This window comes from Triticum aestivum, chromosome 2B, assembly GCF_018294505.1.
Source record: "Triticum aestivum cultivar Chinese Spring chromosome 2B, IWGSC CS RefSeq v2.1, whole genome shotgun sequence".
Taxonomy (NCBI): Eukaryota; Viridiplantae; Streptophyta; class Magnoliopsida; order Poales; family Poaceae; genus Triticum; species Triticum aestivum.
Genome location: NC_057798.1, coordinates 121,851,151 through 121,863,003, shown reverse-complemented (window position 1 = coordinate 121,863,003; position 11,853 = coordinate 121,851,151).

Sequence of the window (11,853 nt, the reverse complement as noted above, 5' to 3'; positions counted from 1 at the left end):
TTCGTTCCTGTGTCTGTCCCTTCGGGGAAATGTCACGCGATGGATACCGGAGTCCTGTTAGCCCGCTACAGCCCGGTTTACCGGAGTCCTACTAGCCCAGTGCTACAGCCCGGATTCACTTGCTGATGACCGACACGTTCGATGCTGGGTCATGGATGCCTGTCCCTGTAAGTCTGTGCCACTTTGGGTTTACGACTAGCCATGTCAGCCCGGGCTCCTTACCATATGGATGCTAGCGACACTATCATATACGTGTGCCAAAAGGCACAAATGGTCCCGGGCAAAGGTAAGACGACAAACGTGGGAATACCGTGCGTGAGGCCGCAAAGTGATATGAGGTGTTACATGCTAGATCGATGTGGCATCGAGTCGGGGTCCTGACAGCACCCTACCGTAGATCCGAACAATCCAAGTATTCCAAGGTGTCTCTTGTATGTGGTACATGCAAAATGATAAAATACAAAGTACACTTGGAAATACAATGGTTAGCGCACACAAAGTGTCCATGAAGTAAATATGAGTCCGTGCAGCAAGATTGTTCGTGACAAAGCGCATGAAGCTTCTCAAGATTGTTCAGGACCATCGTGTGCGTAGCGCCGTGTATTTCGTACCCTATACACAAACTGGTAGAATGCGATTCTATGCATAACTTTGTTTTACAGGTTTGATGTGAATAGTATGGCTCATGTGTACGTGATGCATATGTGAAATTTATACGTGGCATGCGTGTCATGTTTGTCAGCCGGCAGGAGCCAAAGTGTTGTCATTATATTGTATAACGACCTGAGTGTCGACTTGTGACTCTATGTAAAATTCATTACTAGTTATAGTAGTTGGATAATAGAGACCAGGTTGGTGGCTTGGCGTCCCGGCGTGACAAACAAGATGGAGTTTGTTGATGGTCATCGGAGTCGGAGCCGACCTGGAAAAACGTCCATGAAGGAGCCATACTATTTCACAGTATGTGTTTATTTGTGATTGTTATGCTTCTTTAGTTCTATGCATGTTGGAATGGTAGAATGATCCCTCATGAATATCAAGCGAATTGCCATCCCCGATGTTGCACCTTCGCATGTCAAGTACGTCTAGTAGTGGGCTCATAAAATTGGGGTGCTACTGGATGTCCTTGAACTGAAGGGTTCGTGTCGGACACGGACATGCACTGCATCAGGTTAACTTGACAAGGCTATGAAAATGGTTTTGGGCCTTGTGGCAAAGAAGGTTGGGAGCCAGGGTATGAGATACCTTCCCGACCGACAGGAGTCGTATAGAGAGACGATTAGCAAGGAGTTGCTTACCGGATAGGTATGTTGGCTAGCAGTGATGCTAAAGCTCACTAGTCACATGCGCTAGTCGGATCCTGAATCACTGAGAGTTTGCGGAGGGATGCTGACTTCAGTGGCAGTATTTTTGTTTAGGCTTGAATTACTCTACATAAACACATTGCTTAGTGATTGCATATTTTCTATTGTAGATCAATGGCACCACCTGCTCAACCCAACTTTGCATTGAAATCAATTCTGGAAAAGGATAAACTGAATGGAACAAACTTTACCACCTGGTATAGAAATCTGAGAATTGTTCTCAAGCATGATAAAAAGGAACATGTTCTAGAGGATCCACTTCCAGAGGAACCTGCTGATAATGCTAATGCCACAAGTAAGAATGCCTACCAGAAACTCGTTAATGAATCAACGGAGATCAGCTGTCTGATGCTGGCTTGTATGGAGCCCGATTTGCAACAGCATTTCGAGAATGTTGAGGCTTATGATATGATCGAGAGACTCAAGAGCATGTTTCAGACACAGGCTAGGACCAAAAGGTTCAACGTCTGGCAATCCTTGATGGATTGCAAGCTGAAGGAAGGTGATCCACTGAGCCCACATGTGATCAAGATGATTGGATATGTGCAAGCTTTGGATCGTTTGAGCTTCCCGCTCTTGGATGAGCTGGCTACTGATGTTGTTCTGGGTTCTCTTCTGCCCAGCTATGGGACGTTCATCTCGAACTATCATATGCATGGCATGGATAAGAAGCTCACTGAATTGCATGGGATGCTCAAGGTGGCAGAGCAGGATATTAAGAAAGGCACGCATCAAGTGTTGATGGTGCAGAAATCGGCTAAGTTCAAGAAGAGTTGGTCCAAGAAAAAGGCTAAGGCAAAGGGCACGGAGACGGTAACCTCCGCCGCTGCGCCAAAGTCTGGACCGGACTCGAAGACCGTTTGCTTTCACTACAAGGAGACCGGTCACTGGAAGAGGAACTGTAGCAAGTGGCTTGCAGAGCATGGCAAGAAGGCCAGGAATGCTGCTTCAGGCAAAGGTACACTTGTTGCATATGTTATAGACATTTACCTTGCTGACATACCTAGTAGCTCTTGGGTATTTGATACCAGATCGGTTGTTCATATTTGCAACTTGATTCAAGGGCTGGTAAGAACTAGGCGTGTGGCACAAGGGGAGATTGACATCAAGGTCGGCAACAAAGCAAGAGTTGCTGCGTTGGATGTCGGCACGATGTAGCTCTAGCTTCCTTCCAGATTCATTATGGAATTGAATAATTGTTATTACATTCTTGCACTTAGTCAGAACATTATTTCGGCCTCATGTTTGATGCGTCAAGGTTATGAATTCAATTTAAAGGAAAATGGTTGTTCGATATTTTTGAATGGTATGTTCCACGGCTATGCACCCATTGTTGATGGGCTATTTATATTGAATCTAGAACAGGAACCGGTCTATAACGTGAATGTCAAGAGGCATAAGCCTAATGAGATAAATCCGACATACTTCTGGCATTGCCGGGTTGGACACATTAGTCTGAAACGCATGAAGAAGCTCCATGATGATGGGCTCCTAACTTCGTCCGACTTCGGGTCGTTTGAGACATGTGAATCATGATTTCTTGGCAAGATGACTAAGTCTCCTTTCGCAAAGAGTTGCGAGAGGGCGTCTGAGCTATTGGATCTTATACACAGTGATGTGTGTGGTCCAATGAGCACAACTGCCAGAGGTGGCTATCAGTACTTCATGACTTTTACCAACGACTTGAGTAGATATGGATATATCTATTTGATGAGGCACAAGTTGGAAACTTTTGAAAAGTTCAAAGAGTTTCAGAATGAGGTTGAGAATCAGCTCAACAAGACTATAAAGCTTCTGTGATCTGATCGTGGAGGTGAGTACATGATCCAGGAGTGTGATGATCATCTGAAAAGTCGAGGTATAGTACCTCAGCTCACACCTCTGGGTACGCCACAGAGAAACGGCGTGTCAGAACGAAGGAATAGGACCTTGTTGGACATGGTCCAGTTTATGATGAGCAAATCGGATTTACCCTTGTCATTTTGGGGATACGCTCTAGAAACTGCAGCTTTCACACTTAACAGGGTACCATCAAAATCCGTAGACAAGACACCACATGAGATGTGGACCGGGAAGAGTCCCAGTTTGTCTTTTCTAAAGATTTGGGGTTGTGAAGCATTTTTCAAGTGACTTATGTCAGACAAGCTTACACCTAAATCGGATAAATGCATATTCGTGGGATATCTGAGGGAAACCTTGGGATATAGCTTCTACAACCGGGAAGAGAACAAAGTATTTGTTGCTCGGAACGGGGTTTTCCTTGAGAAAGAGTTTCTCGGTCTGGAGGCCAGTGGGAGGACGGTCCGACTCGAAGAAATTCGAGGACCACTCGGGGACGCCTCGGCTTGTGATGAGATCATACCGGAGTCAGTCAGGGAACCCGTAGTGGAAGCGGCACCGGAACCACGGAGGTCGGAAAAATTGCGTAGAGTGCGCGATGTATTGTTGCTAGAAAGCGACGAGCCGGCCACATATGCGGAAGCGATGGTGAGCCCAGATTCCGAGGCATGGCTGGTGGCCATGAGATCCGAGTTAAAGTCCATGGATGAGAATCAAGTCTGGGACTTGGTTGATCTGCCGCCTGGCGTAACAACCATTGGTTGCAAATGGGTCTTTAAGAAGAAAACCGACGTGGATGGAAATGTTCAGATCCACAAAGCTCGGCTTGTCGCTAAAGGTTATGGACAAGTTCAAGGAATTGACTACGACGAGACTTACTTGCCGGTAGCGATGCTGAAATCGATGAGGATCATACTAGCTATAGCTGCATATTTTGATTACGAGATATGGCAGATGGATGTCAAAATGGCTTTCCTTCATGGAAATTTAACCGAGGACGTGTATATGATACAGCCCGAGGGTTTTGTCGATCCGACTAGCACTAGTAAGGTATTCAAGCTCAAGATATCCATTTATGGGTTGAAGCAAGACTATAATGTGATACAGCCCGAGGGTTACGCCGATGCTAGTTTCCAAACCAACAGAGATGATTGTCGATCACGGTCCGGATTCGTGTACGTCCTGAACGGAGGAGCAGTGCACTGGATGAGTTCCAAGCAGGATAAGGTGGCCGATTCTACCACAGAAGCCGAATACATTGCGGCTTGTGAAGCTGCAAAGGAAGGTGTTTGGATCCGGCATTTTCTGGATGATCTTGGTATTTTCCCAGCCTTGGTGAAACTGTTGGACCTTTATTGTGATAATTCTGGTGCCATCGCACAAGCCATGGAGCCGAGGAATCACCACAAGGTCAGACATATAGATCGGAAATGTCACCTGATACGAAAGATCGTAAAGAATGGTCATGTAGAGTTATGCAAGATTCACACGGATGCAAATGTTGCAGATCCGTTGACTAAGCCGCTTCCACAACCCAAGCATGAGGGGCATGTTAGAGCTACGGGCATTCAATGTCTATTTTGATTGACTCTAGTGCAAGTGGGAGACTGTTGGAGATATGCCCTAGAGGCAATCATGTATGATGATATTTCCTATGTGTTTATAAATAAAGATTGTCCTTGGACATTGTCAATGATGTGTATCAGCAAGTACGTGACTTGTTTGTAGGACTATGCATTGTATGATGACTGTCCTAAAAGGTCCCTAGTCGAAAGGGCTGTGTGGACGCGCAGTCGATTAGACTAGCATATGACACGGTCGATGGCTTGGTCTCACTAGCCATGGAGCATTGGATGCTAACCGGATAATATGGACTTGGAAAGGTCTGGTCGGATTCAACGTAGTCGGATCTGAGTCGAGATAAGGTCCGAGTCGGACAGACCCAACTATGAGACGCAACAATATGTCATATGTGAGTCTCTAGTACAACATACGTTCTATGTCCTAAGACCTGAGCTGACGCATGTACTTGGGATGGTGACAGACTTGCTTTGGGCCGACCAAACACTACTCCGTGACTGGGTAGTTACAAAGGTAGGTTTCGGGTTTCTCTAGTCCCATGCTGTGAGACATGGTCGAGCAATATGGGATTTGCCCCTCCGATAAGGAGAGATATACTCTGGGCCCCTCGTGTGATCCGACAAGGATAAGCATGGCCATGCGACAAGGATTACGAGATAATCCGGTTTGTGGTCGGTATCACTGGAACGAGAAAGAGGTCGGGCTAGCACAAGGATGACAGTCTTGCCTTGAGCCCGACAACATATATCGTGCGGCAAAGGGAACAGAAGTGTGTCACATTGTATAGGTTCGCCTAACCAGCTTCATAGTCTGCTTGGTGGTCGGCACGCCTTGCTAGAGGCCGCTACCAACCATGCAGGTCGGAGGTGATCCGAACTGTGACCAAGCCGACTTGAACCTAAGGGGTCGCGTGCTTAAGGGAAGGAACCTACGAGGTCGGATCCAAAGACACTGGTCGGATGTGATCCCAGGTGTATTCGGATTGTGGGACTTGTGGGCTTTAGGGTCCGTGTGAGGCCCAAGTGTTGAGCCCGCGACGGATGCCTATATAAGGTGGAGGTGCGGCACACTCATGTGGTTGATCGCTTCGGCGCTGCGACTAGGGTTTGCATGTGTTGCGAATAGCCACCTCCACTCGCCGCCGACTGTGTGATCGGACCTAGCAGTCCGTTGCACGGTGTTCCTCCTGCACGCGCGGATACCGTTAGAGGCGGTGCACTTGCACCGCTCTGGTGAACTTTTACGTGGGATCAGATGACCGGCTATTTGAGGGAGATCGGACGAGGAGGAGACGATCCACGAGGACGCGCTGCCCCAACTCTTCTTCCGCTGCACGGCACTGCGCGTCTAGTGGTAACGAACTGTGATCCATTTCACGTAGCATGTTCTTGGTTGTTCTGTGCATAGGAATTTTTAATTTGCAGTCGATGCACCCTACCGTAGATGCCAACAATCCAAGTATTCTGAGGTGTCTCTGGTATGTGGTACATGCAAAATGAGCAAATACAAAGTACACTTGGAAATACAATGGTTAGCGCACACAAAGTGTCCATGAAGTAAATATGACTCCGTGCGGCAAGATTGTTCGTGACAAAGCGCATGAAGCTTATCAAGATGATATAGAATGATATGCAAAGCATTCATGGGAGCAAATGCAAACATTGTGCACACAAATGTGTTGTGAATATGATCAATGCAACCACGGTGCAAAATGATTTCATAGTGAGACGGTTTATGAATAGCATGAATATGGCAATGGATGCTCAATATGATTATGTTATCATGCAATTGATGGTAGGCAATGTGATCATTATGTATGAATATGCCATCAAGGAAGATCACAACAAATTTGCTAAGGAAATGCACAAGATCATATATCTTGGATGACATAGAAATACAAGATGCAACAAGGCAATCATAATGTGAGTCAATCCATGCATAGGGTGCAAACTTGCGGTGAGTATGAAATGTCCATCGAGCATGACATGTGTGAGCACAATCAACAAATATGGAGGTGTTGGTGTACCAATGCTCGATGTCGTGGCATGAGTGGAGTTTCGAAGGTGCATCCAATAAGTGCGAGCGCTCCTCAATGTGAAGGTCCATAGAGCCAATCTCCAATGGTGCTCCTCCGTTCGTGAGATGTATCATGTAGACAACAAGAAGGAAACAACAATGAAAGAGTGACCCATCCAATATGCGTACTTGAGGATGGATCAAAGGGAAGGAGTTCACCTTTATGAGAATGTCGAAAATGTTGGTGTCGTGCATCGTGTATGCCTTCGCATGACCAAGTTGTTGCATGACGGTACCGCCTTGTGGATCCTTCAAAACGAAGAACATGACAAACATTCAGAAAAACAAATGAGGTTAGCGGAAGTGAAAAACCTATCATTCGTGTGGTAAGATACCCAACAATTGTATGCATCATGCTCATCATAAGAAAGGACAAGGGAGCATTTCATAGTATGGAGGCATATGATGCAAGAACAACCAAATACAAGAGGCTCAAGTAAACAAGCATGCATCACAAGTAAGGTGTCAAAGTCTCCAAGATCAATAAGCATAGTATGGTTGCACTCAATACAAGTGGATATGAAAGAGGCAACTAATGGACACAAGAGACAATGATCAAGATATAACATGTGAGAGGCATGAACATATATGCCATCAACCCAAGAAAGCGAGTAAGAGTGGAACATGGGTGATGCAACATAGCAAGCAATCATAGAGAACAAGTCAAGCAAGCTAGTAGTGCTAAGATGCAACATACTAGAGGGAATCATGGCAAGCATGTCATGTGTGCTAATAGTGGGCATGAATAATGCACATGACATATCACAAGCATGAAAGAAAGATATGAGAAAAATATCACCAATGTAATGGCGAGAGGCCATATGTAAATAGCAATGGGACATCATGACTCTCCCAACACAACAAGCATTAATATCATGGGGCATAAAGAAATCATGGTAATAGCTACAAGGATCTCCACCAAGCATGCAAACACACATGGAACTAGCATAATGGTGAATCATGGGTAGATGCAAGCAAGGCTCACAATTGGATGATAAAATCATGTGAAGAGGCATAACATGCAAAGTGAACATGGTAGTATGGGCATAAGGTGACAAGTGGTAAATAGCCCATAGCCATGTGATATCCAAGTAGAAGAGATGCACGCTGTCCTTGCGCGAAGGGAACAGTGGTAAGTATAGTCCACGGGATCCCAAGTCACCGTTGCTCTCAAGAGCTCGCTTAGTCAACTCTTGGGATTGAGAGGTTGACGAGTATACATGAGTACCTACACAAAACAAAGGTAAAGGAAAAATTATGTGTGGGGGGTATATGTACACATCATCCATCATGATGCGCACATGCTTGTGTTGGTTAGCACAAATTTTCCAATGCTCAAATAAGTGAGATGCGTGATACAAAAACATGTCATCCATCATGAGAGGTTTTTTATTATGTATGACATAATGGAGACTCAAAGGATGTAATGCATCATGAGATATATGTAGAGCATTGTTATTCATGGAATGCATATGGTGCACACAATCATGGGAATCATGCAAAGTATGGAATGCATCAAGATCTCCTAGTATGTATGAGGAAACTATGGGGGTCTCCTCATGAGCATTAGTGGAAACATCACATGGAGAATATTGAAAACATCCCAAACAATGCATATTTGGTTCTATGTGATCATGGCATGGCATAGTAGATGAATTGCACAAATCATGTAAAGGAAGCATGGCAATATCATCGCATGAAAAACAAAAGCCAATGACCATCATCTCGTCATCTATGCCATAAGTGCAAATGGGATTTATTTTAATTGGACATGCATAGTTACTATGTTAAGATTGAAATGATGCAATATGGAAGATCTCACTCATAGCATATGACAAGTTCAAAGGATTGTCAAACATGAAGTGACCAATAGAATTTTCATATGATATCCTATGAAGCATAGCATCACAACTAGGCAACTCAACATGCTCATCATCATATTCATCATAAATAGGTAAGTCATGACATGAGGAAGTCTCACTATCATGAAGCATGGGAATAGGTGGGTCAACATCATGCAAGCAATCATTGGTAATATAGTACGCTAGTGGGACAATATAAGCACCATCACCTATATTACCTTTGGAGTGTCGCTCATGTGTTGTAGGTGAGGTGTCGAAGATCCACTCGTTGTCATCTTCATATTGATGGAACCATGTGGGGTGTGCATCATCGTCCACCATGGCCATCGGTTTTCCCATTGGAGGGATGGAATCATCGAGGGTAGGCATGTCGTCATGTAGGAGACCTATCACCAAAGAAAACACACTCAGAGTAGAGGTTAAGTCGTTAGAAATCATATTGGCCTCATGTGCCGTATCAACTACCTCACTCACTAAGTGTTGTGGCTCACTCAATCCCGGTAAGATGCTCTCATTCATATAGTTGGTGGAGTCACTCAAATGGCTCTCAACCTCACATAGGATGTGTGGCATGCTCTCATGTGTGGGGCTAGTGGTTGTCACACTCATCCTCTCATAGGAAATGCACTCAATGTCACATATTGTGGAGTCACTCATCTCACTCATGGGGTGGTGGCTCTCCTCACATGACAAATGGGGCATCTCGACATATGTGTGTGTCGGAGAGATGTAGATGCAAATGTCTCCATGCTCAAATCATATCTCTGTGGTCGAAGGGGATGGCCCTTGATCGACCTTCTTGTCACCGTGTTGGTGTGGGAGGCCCATATGATGTGGCACCTCGTAGCTCGTCTCCATGACCGAATGGAAATTCCCATTCTCGGCCATCTTTCTTGAGGGGATTCCAAAGATGGAAGTGTTGCCCTCGCTCATAGGTGGTCGCCTTGTTGTTGAAAATGTCGATGTAGGCGAACTCATGGGAATTAGGCAAAGATGTCGTATGTCCAAAGGCGAAGGTGCCTCGAGAACACTTGGCGAAGATGCTGAATAGGTTGGTGTAGCTGTAGCTCCGTATTGGTGGTGCTCGTCTCATGGTCTTCTCTTTTGCTCATGAAGCTTGAAGTAGGGCTTGTTGGGACTTGTGCATTTGCACTTGTGGATCATCTTCATGATGATGATGTCATTGTCGTTCTTGAGCTCGTACTAGATGCCGTTCGTCGTCGTCGTGCACATGTTGCTTGGAGGTGACTTGCCCTTCATGACGATTTGATGATGATCGCCATGGAGATGTGGACGTGGACAACTTGCGCTTGCGTCGGTTGGGCGTTCCAAAGATGATTGATTAGCTCGTCGCTGCTTTGAAGATGACGATGGGGAAGTAGACTTGATTAATGCCCGAATCTCCTCCATCCTGGCATCTTGCTCCTACTTTTGTGTGGAAAGCTTGTTGTCGATGTAGTCCCTTTTCCTTGCTTCGGAGTGTCGTATGTCGATGGCGAGGTTGTCGATGCAATCTTGCAATCTTGATTGTGCGCCTTGCATTTGTCATTGTAGATCGAAGATTGACGTTTTGGTGATGTAGTTGTTAATGTCGTCGTTGTTGTCGAAGACTGGAGATGAAATGCCTTGCCTATCCATCACAAGACTCGAGCAAATGTGAGTGGGAGAAAGAGAAGAACTAGACCAAATGTACCTTGACCGATGTTGAAGATGGATCAATTATCACTCAATGATGTAACAAGGAAATAGCACAATTGGTACCGATCTCGTCGATTTCTCACACCTACACAAATAAGGCTTATGGGGGAGCTCGGTGAGGATAGTGGCACAAAAAATTTGATGCAAAATGTTAGCAAGAGTCAATAATTTTGAAAGAGATTCACAAATTTGCAAGTGAAACTAGTAGACCAATAGCAATGAATGGCACACAGAAACAAACACGCGGATAGATAAATGGGGGTCGCGCAACCAAGGAATGAGCACAAAATGTGGAATCCATGGAAAACGCTCGTGTTGCACAACTCAAGAGAGACGCTAGCACGATTGCTCTATAGGCGGATACGACACTAGTGCACAACCTATAAGATGAAAAATATATGGACTTCTATCCCAAGTATTCTAGTATGTATGGTGTTCCCGGTGTTTCTCTCAAGATGATCCAAGATGATCGGATATGACAATCTTATATGCAATGTGGTATGATGCTATGGCACTTGCTTACAAGCTTCTTTGCTCTCTATTTTTGATTTAAAGCTTATTCTCTTTTTTTGTTGATATGGCCACAATGTGAAATGCACAAACCAAGATAGCAATTGTGTATATGCGGGAACACACTTGTGGCACAAGAGATGATATGATACCAAAATGATACCAATATGATATGGTATATATGCAATAGAAGGTTGTAAGGGTATACTTCTCCCTAAGTGTTTTTGGTGATTGATGACTAGGGGTGGGCATATAAACCGGAAATCAAAGGACCGAAACGTTTTGACCTGGACTGAAGCCGAAGTGACCAAAACCGATTTTTTCGGTATTGAGATCGGTTAGTGATTCGTAGAAACCAATTTTGTTTCGGTAGTTTTGGTCCCCATGCTCTGTCAACCGAACAGACTGAAGAACCGTCGAGGCCCACCACTATCTCCTCCTGTCCACGTCTCTACGTCCTGACCCCGACCGGCCCAGGTAGCTTTGATCGCTAACATTTTTTTATTGAGAGAAAGCTGATCGCTAGCCTGGTCTGTAGAAGCCCTATTCTATAGCCCACACAAACCAGCCCAGACAAGCAGCCGGCCAGCACAGCCCAACGCAGCACTGCTGTGCCCAGGTGCTAGGCCAGAGCCCACTTCGGTCTCCTCGGTACATAACCGAGTACCGAACCGATCAACCGGCCCACCGAACGCTCGGTTCCACTAATTCCTGAAGACCGATCGGTGCTCGTTTTTCAGGAACCGATAAATGTAAATCACCGATGTACCGAACCGTTCGGTTCGGGGGAACCGAACACCCACCCCTATTGATGACAATGCTTTTGCGGACTAATCATGTGCATTGAGCATTTCAGGTATCTCATGTATAGGCACAAGACAATTGCGTGCCCATCGGAGTTCTTTTGAAGACGACATTTCTCT